At 38.2% G+C, this 15,084-nt stretch overlaps 1 pseudogene; it reads left to right on the plus strand.

Annotated features, from left to right (window-relative positions):
• LOC134223081 (uncharacterized) overlaps nt 1-15,084 on the plus strand; it is a 72,631-nt pseudogene that overhangs the window by 56,720 nt on the left and 827 nt on the right.

Below are 15,084 nucleotides of genomic sequence, written 5' to 3' on the forward strand. Positions count from 1 at the left end.
GTTCTATACAAAAAAAAAAGGTTTCTTAAAGTTTCGCTTAGCGACTACCCCTACGTCTTTCTTTAGTCCTCCCAGAAGGCATTAAAACGAAATCCAGATGCTTATGGCTGCAAATCTGTGATTCCGATAACTTTTCGAAAAAAAGTCATTAATTTTGAAACATTAAATGTAATTATTCTCATAATACACGGCAGACTGTGATGGGCTGGATACAAATCCCATGCGTATGACAAAAGAGCATCAAGAACAGTTAAAATAGAGATAGTAGATAACACGAAAAGTGTCGTAGGCTTCGTGGTAGGCCGTGTACACGATAGCTTATGCAGCTATATGATACTCCATTTGGCGTAGGCTCACCAAGAGGAGGCAACTCATTATCTATCAAGTATCAAGCAAATAAATATGAAAAAAAAACAATATACTCTTGAGGGTTACGAAAATACTCTAGGCTTCATTTGAAATTATTTCATAAAAAGTAAAATTTTGATATTAATTAAAATCCAATATGTGAATACAAGAAGCAAAAGTCCTTGCCCATGCTGGGGATATAATTATTCATTCACCAGCACCACTTGGAATGTTGGCTGAAGAAGCAGCTGAGTGTCAACACAAGCACTTAAAAAAAAGTCGGACTCATCATGCCAGGAAAGCCTCAAGAGAAGAAAAGTTACACAACAGATTCGAGTACAGAAAAATATACCATAGCAGATATTTTAATCGATCTTGAAGAAATAAATGATGATTTTGTTGAGGATGTTCATGTACATAATGAATAAATAAATGTTGTTGTAGTATACTTATATATCTTGAAGCTTTTATTGCATGGAGTTCGTTTAGCTTTAATAGAGCTTTATATTGTATTCCCTTTACTTGTTTTACGGGTTAAGAGACTGAACCAATCTGAAAAATCCTACAAAGACAACCTGTTACGTATGTAGATGCAATGGCCTGTATTTGACGGAGTCCTTGTGCAACTTAGAACATCTGTACAACTCAATTCACATAAAAACAGTATACAATTTTCTAGTTTGAACTCTACAGGTCTGCGCTGCAATAAAATACACATCTATAGACTGCTGTGTACATGAGACATTCGTAGATAAAAGGGATATATTCCATAGAGATCAAAGGTCTGTATTCCAGGGAGTTTGGAGACCTTGGAGTAATAACGACCTGCAAAACAAGTATTTCACATCTTTTAGACAATAATCTACGATATAAGTGTGAAATATTGCAGAAATGAAATGAAAATATTTTCGGCCACCTACTTGTATGGAGCCGCCCCATAGTGCACCGCTTCCTCGCTGCCTCAGCCATCATCGGCCTCTAGCCGTGAACTACGAGCGATCGCATCCATCGCAACCGATACCACTGCAACCGACCATCATCAAGTACAGAATAGGGCACTGCACGGACTGCTTTGTCTCTTTTTCGCTGCAAAGAAATTAGAAAACAACAAGGCCAGTAAACGTCAAAATTTATGAGGAACGAAAGAGAAGAGATGTTTCCGTGCAGTGCCCTATGACAAAAGTCAAAGGTGCAGCCCAATCGGGTTGTACGCAAAGGTGACGTTGAACTACGTAGCTGTATGTGAGCGATTCCAAGCAACAGCATCAAAATTTAAGAAAATTTTTAATTCATGATTTTCTATTGAGTTGAAACTTTGCACAGTTTTTCAATTTCATCTAAATCGTCATTTTTCGATATCAAATCTTCATATTGAGTCACGACTAACTTTTCAAAAGGGTGTATGTGAAAATGGTTCAAAAATATTTAAAAGCTGCACAGCAAAAACGGAATGTTCGATTGTTATGATTTTTTCAGCAAAGTTAGACAACTAAATGATGATTCTTAAGAAAATGTGCACAGTAAAAAAAAAAATTTTTGCCTTTAAAAATATCATTTTGTCACAAAACTCAAATATCTCAAAACCCTATCTTTTTTCGAACGTAATTTTTTAGGAAAACGGTCCATTATATTAGCTATCTACCATTAAAATTTGGTGATGGTAAACTAATAAACAAAAAAGTTATGACATTTCAAACATTTCACAATATTCACATATAGTAAACAAAAAAAATTTCCGTGTATTTTTTTTCAAGAATCGCAGTTTGATGCTGATTTTATTGTTAAGGGCCTTGCGTGAGTTAAACAAGTTGTTTGTATGATATTCCATATTTATGTATTCATCGATATTATGTATATTATATGTATAAATATTATATGTATAAATAAATAAAAATGAATTAATATTATCCTAAGTATTAAATTAAATGTGGCAGTTACACAATGTTGTTATAGAAACTCTAAGAGTTTTGGGTTTGAATTTTGGTATGGGTTATGATATCATGAAAACAGTTTATTAATACTTATTTTTTATTTATTTTTATTCAAATTTTTAAAATATCGAACACTTTTGAATTATTATCAGCACAGTTTGAGTATAGTTTTGCTTTAATTTTATTTTCCGACAATGGAATGAAACAGTGAAATTTTTGGGTTCCTTGGATCGTTTTCGCGTTATTAAATTGCTCGCTGAGCTCTGAAGCCTTTATTTCGTACTCTTCAGTAGTAGTAAAACAAAATGATAATTTGGTTAAATCTTTTCTTTTCTACGATTTGCCCAATCAAAAGTTCTTTCGCAGTTTTAATTGGATGCTCACGTTCTTTGGCTAAACTTGCTCTTGTGGCCATGCGCTTTATTGTTCCTCCAATAGCATCACAAGGACCTTTGCCATGTGATGTAGCAAAAAATGCCATTCTGCATCAATTCCGTACATTGATTTAAATTGACATAGGCTCGAAAAATTTTTACGATTTTTGTACTGCGACGCTGCTCCATCAGACATGAAATATATCTTTTGACTTCTTTATGCTTATCAACGCGTAAAAGTTAATCATTTTTCAATGAACAAGTTTACGGATACTGAATCGTGTCTTAAATCTTCGGAAATTATAATAAAACTTAAGTGTTCAATTTGCGTACTTCCATTAAAATAAATAACGAATGGATGAATTGTAGCTTGTTGTACGTTCCAGTGATGGGACTGCACTTCATCTTGCAATACAAAGCTGTAATTTTCAGAAAAATCACAAATGACTAAAATTCACCATTTTGTAATGTATTTTTCGTATTTTTTAAAAAGCTGGATTGTTCTGTTTTAATGAAATCGTGAGGGATCAAACTTTCTAATTTCAAGCAAAAATATGACACAAACTCATCTACAGGTTTTACAATAGTTTCTATTTCACGGTATTTTTCTCCGGGTAATAAACGTAGTCCATCTTACTCCATTTAATCAGGTCACTTTTATCCCAGCTATGCCCTCGTTAAAGCGTTCGATGTTGACCTTTTGGATACACTCATCTTCCGATTGATTTGTTGAAACAGATTTCGCTGATGGTACGGTGGCAAGGCTCTCAGCACTTAATACTTTTGGTAATTCCTCAGTTGTTGTCGATACATCTGGCAAGTCCTCAGTTGCTGTCGTTTTCGAACTTCCTGCGCTCTGCTCAACCGATGATATACAGATTGATCTTTTGTCAACGTTTAGACAGCAGGACGTGCAAATGCGTAAATTTGTATTCAATGTGGACATTGGAGCATAACCAGTCGCTTTCAGTTTATCTATGGTGCTTTCGGTGAGATTTCGTAACTCTTTTGAACACTTTTTTCCATCAAACGGCCTACAACAGTTGAGAAAGCGGCTACTCATGTTGTTCGTAATATTCCAATAAACAAAATCACTTTTAAGTTTTTACTGACTAGTTTGGTGTCATTTGCTTGACTGAAGAAAAAAATTACTATAAGATCTTTAACAACCTTAGTAGTAGTAATTTTTTTGCTTTTTCGTGAGCATTGTCATGGTATGTACCTATCATGCATTTGTTGTTGTTGAAGATACCCGTTTCCTCCCGATCATAAAGTCTATTCTCTAAGAGGCATATTTTTGCCGGTATACTATATACGTACACGTGTATATAAATCTTTGCTTTTGCCGCTTTTGTCTTTAAAATAACATTTCTGATATGTTTCTATGAAAGTTACTATCAACAGGTTTCAACACTATTAAAAGAATTTTCGCCAGTCACGTGCAATGAAAATTATGACACTATCAATACTTTTGATCACAACACTGGATCGTGTCTAAGTTTCTTATAGATGCTATGAATAATTAAATCAAAATATCATGAAAACAACTTGTTTAAATCACGCCCCTAACAATAAAATCTGCATCAAACTGCAATTCTCGAAATAACTTACACAGAAAAATTTTTTTTACTAAATGTGAAAATTGTGAAATGTTTGAAATGTCATAACTTTTTGTTTATTAGTTTACCATCACCAAATTTTATGGTAGATAGCTAATATAATGGACCGTTTTCCTAAAAAATTACGTTCGAAAAAAGATAGGGTTTTGAGATATTTGTGACAAAAATGATATTTTTAAAGGCAAAAAAATTTTTTTTTACTGTGCACATTTTCTTAAGAATCATCATTTAGTTGTCTAACTTTGCTGAAAAATCATAACAATCGAACATTCCGTTTTGCTGTGCAGCTTTTTAAATATTTTTGAACCATTTTCACATACACCCTTTTGAAAAGTTAGTCGTGACTCAATATGAAGATTTGATATCGAAAAATGACGATTTAGATGAAATTGAAAAACTGTGCAGAGTTTCAAATATTTTCGAAATGGTCGCTCAGGATCGACTGACATGCCCCCGTGTAATGCCTCGTAATATACAGGTTTTCGACTTTTCTATTCGATGAGACCAAAGCAAGCGTGTTTCAAGCCCAGGGTGAATTTGTTTTCGCTGTTTATCCTGCTCTCCTGAGATTGAGTGAGGTTTTAGACTAACATTTAAAAAGGATGATAAAAATATTTTTTTCAAATAAACGAGGATGAATAACACTCTCAAGCGATCACATATCCAAATTATCAATTAATAAAAACTCGCTAGAGAGTAAGAATCGTTCGATAATTGTATCTTGATTCGAAGCATTATTGGTGAATGCTACTAAGAAAGATTACCAGAACGCATTTACTGCAGCAGCGAAAAAGATTCCGAGCCTCTCTACTGGCATCAATAGACGTAAGCGAGCAGCTGTCGTCAAACGCCCCCATGCTTTACAGAGAAAACGCGCGTGTAAGTTAGCAGAAACGAGTTAAAAGTCCTGTAAGTTGCATTAATTTGACGTCTATACCGGCTTGAGGTTCCCAGTTAGCCTTGAGAACAAAGGCTCAGAATCCGGAGATGGCGAGATCGATTCTCGATCCGATCTAGGATGTTTCGGGTGGGAAACATTCTCACACCCTGGGCATAGTTATCCATTGTATTTACCACACAAGATACATACTAATGCAATGGCGGGCAAGGAAAGCTTTTAATCAATAACTAAAGAAATACTAATAGATTACTAAGTTAAAAGCAGGCCAAGTTCCAGTTGGAATGTAGTGCTATGGAAGAAGAAGCTTGCAATGCACTTATGATATTGACTGATTCACCGAAACCAATTCCTAAACTGTTAGCAAGTTTCAGTGCTAAATATTATCATACGTATATATTGTCATACACTGGAGTCATTTTTTATGCGGATGATATGGGCCACGTGAATTAAAACAAAGTTAAACCCAGCGTAAATTCCAAAGTATGTCTGAATAAACCGCAGAAATCCCGAAATTCGAGTGAAAAAAAATCGCATAAAAAGCGATTCGTGTAAAAAACAACCGCGTAAAAACGACTTCAGTGTACAATGAAGCATTGACTCTTCCTTGATCGAATGGTCCAAGAAAATTGAAAATCCATCGAGAAATGGCTGAGATATTAACGATCAAAGTCTATCATATTTTCGTGACGTTTTTCGATTTTTTGCAATTTTAAAGTGTACCTCAATATAGAAAAGACAGACGTAGTTCTACGTCAAAAAATGCGCCTACTTTTTTCATGCATATTCGCAGACCCACCGGCAGTTGGCGCTGGCGACTGCATGCTGTGTAGGTAAACACAGCGAACGAACGAACGAAACGAAAAATGCGCGAGCAAAAAGCACGTCAGTACGCGCTGCTGTCAAGAATTGTAATGACTCGCACACGGCAGGCACTGCTTCTTTTATACACAAAGAAAATCTTGCGGTGGACCCGAAGACCCGTGACATACCGCATTCTGATGTCCGTGTTAGGAATGCACGGGATTGATTACATATGAAATTTTAGCTGGCTTTGACAAGAATTAAAACTTTCAATAGCTTATCGTTAATAATCTTAAGTTTCAATGAGATAGGCAAATTGCTGGAGAGTGTCCGAGTCGATTGATATGTAAATCTTCAAAATCCATCGAAAGATAAAGGCACTAGCAACGTTAGAAATTTTCCCTTCCAGCTCTCGATTTCCAAAAATCTAAATGACACCCAGTATAGTAAAGAAAGACGTAAGTCCTACGTCAAAAAATCTATTCCTTATAGAGACATTTTTGTGAATTGATAGCTCATTTAATTTTTCTGATACATGCCCGGATTCCAGTGAGAGCGGTATTCTACAGCCATTGTGTATTATTAAGTTGTGCTTACAGGAAGATAATCTGAAATTGATGTATTGGGGTACAGTAGGTTTCAAGGATTATCTGCCAAATCACTATTTCATATATTGTCTTCACATGCATAAATTTCCCTTACAATATTACTGATTTGAAATTAAATATATGATATGGGGTTAGGGGGGGCATCAGGGCATCAATTAAGTTACAACTGGATAATGAAGTGGTAGCCAATCAGAGTCAAGGAAGGAAAATATTAGTCGTTCGCGTCTATTACTTTTATCTCCAACAGTTGTTAACCAGTTGACGCGCCCTTCTTCAAACAAACCATCACGTGGAAAGCTTGACAAGTATTGCAAACCGTCTAAGACGAATTAAGTACTGTCCATTTAATTCCACCAGTTAATTTTCGTTATCTTTGCAGATACGTATTTCGACCACAACTGTGTGGTCGTCTTCAGTGTCTTGTACTTGACTCGACTAAGTCGAGTCAAGTACAAGACACTGAAGACGACCACACAGTTGTGGTCAAATATCTGCAAAGATAACGAAAATTAACTGGTGGAATTAAATGGACAGTACTTAATTCGTCTTAGACGGTTTAATACATTCCACTAAACGAGCTTAATATATTTTTCTGAAGTATTGCAAATTTTATCATTCTTTTTGTTGGATCGTTCTGCTGGAAGGAGATTCTCATTTTTCCGTGGGTTTCGTGTAAGTGTCTCTGCTTACAGGTCCACCACCCCATTTTGGCCCTTCATACAGCAATATGTTGAATTCAAAATCATATTGAAATTTGACTTGACTAGCCAGGATTGTGGCTAACTGCATACATACACATAAAAAAAAATTTTTTTTTGATCTTCCATGTGATATTCGACGGCAATGCCACATGAAACACTTTGGAATTTTCGTTGATATTTGTTTTGAATTTCAACCAGAAATGCATTTCCTGGGGCAAATTCAAAGTTGTACAACATGTTGGAGCGTGTATGTGGCCCCTAAGAATTTTTACTGAATTCCAATTTTCCCTTCTTTGGGAGTTCTATGATCACATGTTCTTGGAATCTCAACTGTCTAAGACGAGTTTAGTACTTTCCATTAAATTCCACTACGTTATGTTATTTTTACACGATACGTATTTCGACCTCAGCCATCTTCAGTGTCTCGTGCTTGACTCGGGTCAAATTCTTCCGTTAGTTAATCGGGAATTCATTCGTTTCGGGAAGTCATTTTGATAACTTTATAGATTCAGCTGAACATTGCCAAAAAATTCAACCAATTTCCATGCGAAAGTTGCACAAAAAATGATTCAGAAATTACGAGGAAATTATAAAATTCATCGACAATTCTTCTAAGTTTCCATTTATTTTTTTAGGAATTCGTGCTTAAAATGCTTTAAAAGTACTACCGCAAGTTCTTTCTTGATTCGCACTAAAAAAAATCATCGGAATTTCCCCGAGAAATTCTGTTTTTGGAAATTCAGATGGACTGTTTTCAAATTTCTACTGGGAATTCTTAGGAATTATTTTGGCATACCTACATGGATACCTGGTTTTCTACAGAGCGTCGATACGTATATGCCTGGCGTATTGTCGAGCTCCATAATCGTCGGTCATGGACGTTCCTCCAATTATTTTGACATGTTCCTAATATTTTTTTTGCAAATCTAAAAGAAACCCTACTGAAAATTGTGAAGAGTTTTGGAAAATATAAAAAAATCCATTGAAAAATCAAAAGAATTTCCTTTGAAAATTCGGAAAAGTTTCCCTAGAAAATTAAAAAAAAAACAAATATTAATTCTGGAAAAAATCACCTGAACATTCTTACTAATTCATTCTGGAGTTTCTTTGGGATTGGATGTTGACTGAAATATTTATCGTAAATGTATTTCGGAAAATCCATCCACCGCTAGTTCTTCGAAATTTCCACAGATTTTTTTTTCGGAATTCTTCCATGGAATTTTTTTCCGTGGAGACTTCAAAAAATTCCCTGTGAGTTTTCCGAAGGGTTTCCCTTGGAACTTCAGAGTAATTATTCTTAAAATTCAGAAGGACTTTTCGTGGATTGAAAAAAAAAGAGTTGGAATTCCAAATAATTTTTGATGCAAAAATCATGTAAATTTAAAAAAAATCAGTTCTGATCGAAGTCGAATGAATTAGACCGACATTGTTACGACCGATTTTTTGTTTGTTTTATAATTCCGCAATCCTAGACAGAACATGCTGCTTCTGGGTAAAATGTTGTTTGCGTGACACCAAACATTTTCGTTCGTACTTATACTTCTAGTTATGCATCGATTCTGAAGAGATAAAATAAATTGCTTCTATAATATTCTACGACTCTGAGGGTATCATTAAGCTTACACCAAATTAATCAATTCAAATGGGAAGCAGCATAAATATGAAGAAAATATAGGTGTCGGCGAAAACCCTACAATACAACATAATTCCAGCCAATAAATCTCCTTAGGAAGTCTGTATTGTATGATAATTCAATTAACCAATTAGGATAATTGATCGTAAAATTCAATAAATGTTTTAAATGATGCTAAAAGCAGAAATTACAAAAAAAAAATCCCAGACGGAGTATGAAGCTCAGTATATAAATCTAGAAATTTCATGAGAAGTCAATGTTCATGCAAGAAAATCGTAGGTTTTAAAAATCGATCTTTGATTCAACATACAAAATTCTGGTACATTTTTTCTAATCTTTATTAAAGTGATTTTTCAAATGTGTATAAAGTTCATCACTGAAATTCTGGTACTGCGTATGAAACTGGTTATGTCATAGGGAAGCTTGCATTTAGAAAATCAACATAATGTTCCGAATAATAATAATACTAATTTTTAAATTCATAGAAGGGTCTTAGAACTAAGGACTGGACATTCTTGCGATATGAAAAAATGATGCAGTTTTCCAGAAAAGCACCGAAATTCCTAAAGTAATATAGGTTTAAAATAAAAGAGATTTAATAAAACGATTGAAATTGTATTTCAAACCATATTTCGAAAACCAAGATATTCAAAAAAATCAAAGGAAAGAAGGAACCCAAAGATATTAAAGACTGGAGATTTAAAATAGGAACTAGCATTTCGAGCAAAAAATTTAAAATTCGGGCAAAGGGATATCAAGGACATTGTGTTACGGTTCTGATTAGAATATAATCATAGAATCTTGGCATAATGCTGTGATGTCCCGTTGGGTACCAAATTAATGGTTGTTTGCAGATTTCGTTTCAGTCCCTACTTAAGGTGTGGCCGAAACAGCCCCACTTTCGGTCTCAAATTTCTGTTGCTCTCTGGTCTTTGGGGACAACAACGATGGAGCTCGTTGTTTTAGATCCAGTTGTGAGGTCGCCAGGCACGAATTTGGTACCGCAAGCATCTGTTGATGAACACCTACAGCCGCTGAGTGTTCTGCAGTGATACACGCCATGTTTCACTAGCGGTTAAGTTCACGGTCAATCGCACCAACGAGAATCTCGTCGATGAGGAACAGTGACAGTGATGGAATACATCCATGCCTCACATGAGCTACGACCCGGATAGGGTCGGACGAAACTCCATTGTGCAGCACTCTACACGAGAAAGCCTTGTACTGTGCCTCGATGAGACGCTTGATTTTATCACGAATTGCCTTGCGTCTCAGACGATCGAAAGCTTTTTCGAAGTCGATGAATATACCAAGTAAAGGGACTCTTGAAATTCGTTGTTGTTATTACGAAATAAACGATGCAGTAGTTGAGCGGATGTCATGGGGTCAGCTTTGAGCACCTCGGCTGATATGCGATCGACCCCTGGGGCTTTATTCGATTTCATGCTTTGGATGGCTGTTTGAATCTCTAGCAGTGATGGAGCTTCGGTATTGACGCGTGTTATACGTCGGATCTTAGGCAGATCATGTCGAGATGGTGGCGGCCTGGCTGGCACTTGAAAAAGTTGTTCGAAGTGCTCGAACCAGCTGGTCAGTCAATATCTGATCATTCGCGTCTTTCACAAGCATCGTTGCATTCATCTTCGCCCCTCTTAAGCGTCGTGAGATATCGTAGAGGAGGCGAATATCCACGCTAAAAATGAACTACTCAAAATTGAGTCGAATCCGACTCATTTTCATTAAAAACGGGACAACTCAAAATTTGAGTAAAAGATACTACTTCAATAAAATGATGATTTCGCGAAAGTTAAGCTTGGCCTTCCATCAATTTTTAATACGACAGATGCGAATCAAGTTTATCTATCTATCTAAGTGCATTTTACGACAAACAGACTCCTAGTTTAAGTGCAATCATCATTTTATTGAAGTAGTATCTTTTACTCAAAATTTGAGTTGTTCCAGTTTTAATGAAAGTGAGTCGGATGCGACTCAATTTTGAGTAGTTCATTTTTAGCGTGTGTCCCGTCGACATGAGCGTTTTACTTCCTTCTCAAGAGCCGAGTATCGTTGACGGGCTAAGACTTTGGCTCCTCTGGTTTTTGATCGCTCTATCGCGGCTTTGGCTTCTCTTCGCTCCTCTATCTTCCTTCAGGTCTCATCGGTGATCCATTGTTTTCTCTGGGTGCGCAGTTCGCCCAGATTGTTCTCGCTGGTGGCGATGAAGGCATTCTTGATGGCGGTCCATTGGTCTTCCACGCTGCCACCTTCCGGAATATCTGCAGCACGCATCTCCAGTTCTTCAACGAAGGACCGTTTCACCGCGGCATCTTCCATTCGGCGTGTGTTGAACCGTTGTCCAACTCTCTCCTCCTGCCTACAAATCCGCGCAATGCGCAGGCGTATTTCGCCAATGAGGAGGTGATGATCAGACGCGATATCGGCACTACGTTTATTCTGTGCATCAAGAAGGCTCCGTTTCCATTTATCGGCTGGTGCAGATGTAGTCGATTTGATTTTCTGTAAAGCCGTCACGGGAGACCCACGTGACCTTGTGAACCGGTCGATGAGGAAAGAGCGATCCCCCGATTACCAAGTCGTTATTACCACAAAATTCTGCGAACAGCTCTCCGTTTTCGCTCATTTCTCCGAGATCATGACGTCCCATACTGCGCTCATGGAGAAGTCGGATCCGATCTTCGCATTGAAGTCGCCAAAACAGATCTTGATATCACCCTTCGGAATTATATCTACGACGGCATTGAATTGGCTGTAGAAGTTCTATTTGCTCTGTAGATCGGCAGCATCGGTTGGCGCATAACATTTGATTATAGTAAGGTTTCGGACCCGTGTTCTCAATCTGGCAACGATTATCCTTTCACCGCAAGACGCTCCGATCGAATAGAGTTCGCCGCCGTACCAAACTGACAATCTACAAAACGCTCATTAGACTGGTAGTCATCTACGGACACGAGACCTGGACGATGCTCGTGGAGGATCAACGCAAGTTTTCGAAAGGAAAGTGCTGCGTACCATCTATGGTGGGGTGCAGATGGCGGACGGTACGTGGAGGAGGCGAATGAACCACGAGTTGCATCAGCAGTTGGGAGAACCATCCATCGTTCACACCGCGAAAATCGGACGACTGCGATGGGCCGGGCACGTAGTCAGAATGTCGGACAGTAACCCGGTGAAAATTGTTCTCGACAACGATCCGACGGGCACAAGAAGGCGAGGTGCGCAGCGGGCAAGGTGGATCGATCAGGTGGAAGATGACTTGCGGACCCTCCGTAGACTGCGTGGTTGGCGACGTGTAGCCATGGACCGAGCCGAACGGAGAAGACTCTTATATACCGCACAGGCCACTTCGGCCTTAGTCTGAATAAATAATAATAAATATCCTTTCACTTATAGGTTCCCACTTCATAAGCGCAGAGTGTGCCTGAGCGCTTAGTAGGAAGCCAACTCCGCGATGCCGAGGAGCGTGTTAGCATTAGCATTAGCATTAGCATTAGCGTTGTTACGGTGTAATTCGTAGATTGGACACTAGTGATACTCATGTTTTTCTTTTGAAATTTCTATCTAGAATGCTTTCCGAAACCAAGGGTGGGAGGAGCCCTTGATTCCTTTCTAAGACGAACATAACAAAAGCATGAGGATTACTACTCCTGGCCACGCCCATCTTCACCGTAACAAGGGGAGGAAGGAATTGTTGATGTGAGGAGGCCACCGACTTAGCGACACCCTCATAAGTATCACGGAGTTGGAAGTTGGGTAGGTAATCGTTGGGTCAGGATTTGCCTGAAACAAGCAATATGACCATGGGCAGCTCATCAAAACGTAACACGTTCTAGCACGCACGAGATATTATTCCTGTTATCCGTAGTAGAAACATTCGCGACGTTTTCATTCAAACTGTGCATTCGGACTTACTATAACTATTATTCCTGCTGTCCAAAGTAGGAAAAACCCTCCCGCGGTCTCGATATGATGTATATGCCCGACGAAATACATCCCATAACTCGAAAACTTCTATTTCTGTTGCCCGGAGCAATAAAATCATCCCGCGCGATGCCGAGGAGCGTGTGCACCTCGTAAACTAGAGTATAGTAGAATTTGTCCCGACGGCATTCTGTGTTCTCCAAAGTTTGGCCAACGGACTTCACTCAGTCCCAGGATCTCAAGCTTCATGCGGCGTGCCTGCCAGTATCGGATTCTCGAACAAATTGATCGTTCGACCCTTATGAAAATTCGTTTTTGAAGAGAAACTTTAGACTTTCGGTACAAGAAAGGCAAAGGCAAAAATACGAGAAAAGCAAAAAAAGCAAAATCTATCGGCGCATAATTCGACTAAAATTTTACCCATCCTTCCTTTTTTCGGTGACCCTGAAATAAAGGATCAAGGGCTTGGATGTGGTGGATGGAATGGGTGAAGAAACGCATAGAAATCCTTTTCATAAATATTTGTTCGCCCTGCAAAGATCATACATCAAAGTAAATGGACATTATCCAGCCATTTCCTTTTCCCCATTACAGATATTCATACAATATATGGAGGCATGCAACAAAACGGGTACAGAGTAGTTAATTTGCTAAAGAGCAATGAATCGCCAAACAACTCACCCCCGTTACTTCAATGGCTATTGATTCATAACACGTAATTCAACCGGTTGGTAATGATAGCAATAAGGCAAATTGGTAAAAGTTTACCAGCCGGCAGCTGCTTGCTACACTTCAAAGAGTGCCACACGGTATGAACATTACTGTTTAATCAAAGCACCACCACCGCACTCCGCCCAGATAGATGTTTGGTCGGTAGATACTGACGAGCGCACATTCCGAACGATGATGATGGATTAATATTTTAGAGAGGAATTTCACCATCATCGTCATTGATCCGGGACGACGCAATGCAGGGTTGGTCTTACATACATGGACGGTACTCCTCAATCTTTGGTTAGTCGGCTTCAAAACATGCTTAGCGGATTTTTTCTCTCTGAAGAATAATGTGGATGATTATGCTTAATGATCGCAAATGCCAGTAAATTCAACACAAGATTCTAATAAACCTAAATCAGAGAATTTACCCTGGATATTCAATTTCCGCATATTTCTGTTAAGGACGAAATATCACCACCATAATGCGGACTGTCGTCATCATTTTCATATCGTGCTTTCGCGAGTGGCGAACGGTCAGAAAACGTTGGTGATAACCGACCAGAAGATCAGCGAGCTTTCCGAGCGATGTTGTGTTTCAATAAACATCAAACAGAAATCGCAACGCGATTCCAGTTCCCCATTGAAATAAGCTCTCGTAGCTCTACTTTCAGTAGTTTAAAATATGAATGCCTCGTGCAGACTGAGTGTTGAGCCCGTGTTGACCGAGTTCCCCAGAACTCTACAAAGCCACACACATGCCATCTTCAGAGTTTACCGAGTCAGCCCGTACCTCGTCCCTCGTAGCGGAATTCTTATCCTTCTCCAGACGCCACGAGAATGCAATCAAGGCTGTCCGATGATTGACAACTTAATGACAGGTAGTTGAGCTACTGTTTGCGAACGGCCCGGCTGACTGCCCTGTTTTCCTAACAGGCGTTGCCACACCCCGTTGTTATCATTGACGTCCTCGTCGGTCGTCGTTTTCTGTTGTTGATGTTGTGACGAACGGTGTCAAAACTTTTGCTTCAGTCAATGCTGCCCGCCATGCTTCATTAGTTCTAGAAACCAAAGGAACGTAGGACAAGGCGGACACGGTGCTAAAGTGCTTCAAATTGAACATTTCCATCATTTGTATTATATCTGATAAATAAAATTGAAAGAAAAATCTTGAAAAATCTACAATTTAGAAGGAATATCTGGCTATAAAACTTATACTCTGATTCGTCCGATGACTTCTTATCTTTTCAATACACCCAATCAGTGATTATTAGACATTCCAACAATTCTACATATGAACCTACCAGAAACTGTATAAGAACTGGACATATGCGAAAATTCTAGATTCTTATGTATGAGACTTTACAATTTTACAAACTTTTCTTACAATATTAGTTTGTAAGCTCACATTTTTGGTATAAGAATCTAGCAATTTCGTATATTCCTAGTTCTTATACAGATTCTAGAAGGTCCTGATGCGGATTTTTTAAAATCTAACATTCGTTGGTTTTTTAA

Source organism: Armigeres subalbatus, chromosome 3 (genome assembly GCF_024139115.2).
Source record: "Armigeres subalbatus isolate Guangzhou_Male chromosome 3, GZ_Asu_2, whole genome shotgun sequence".
Taxonomy (NCBI): Eukaryota; Metazoa; Arthropoda; class Insecta; order Diptera; family Culicidae; genus Armigeres; species Armigeres subalbatus.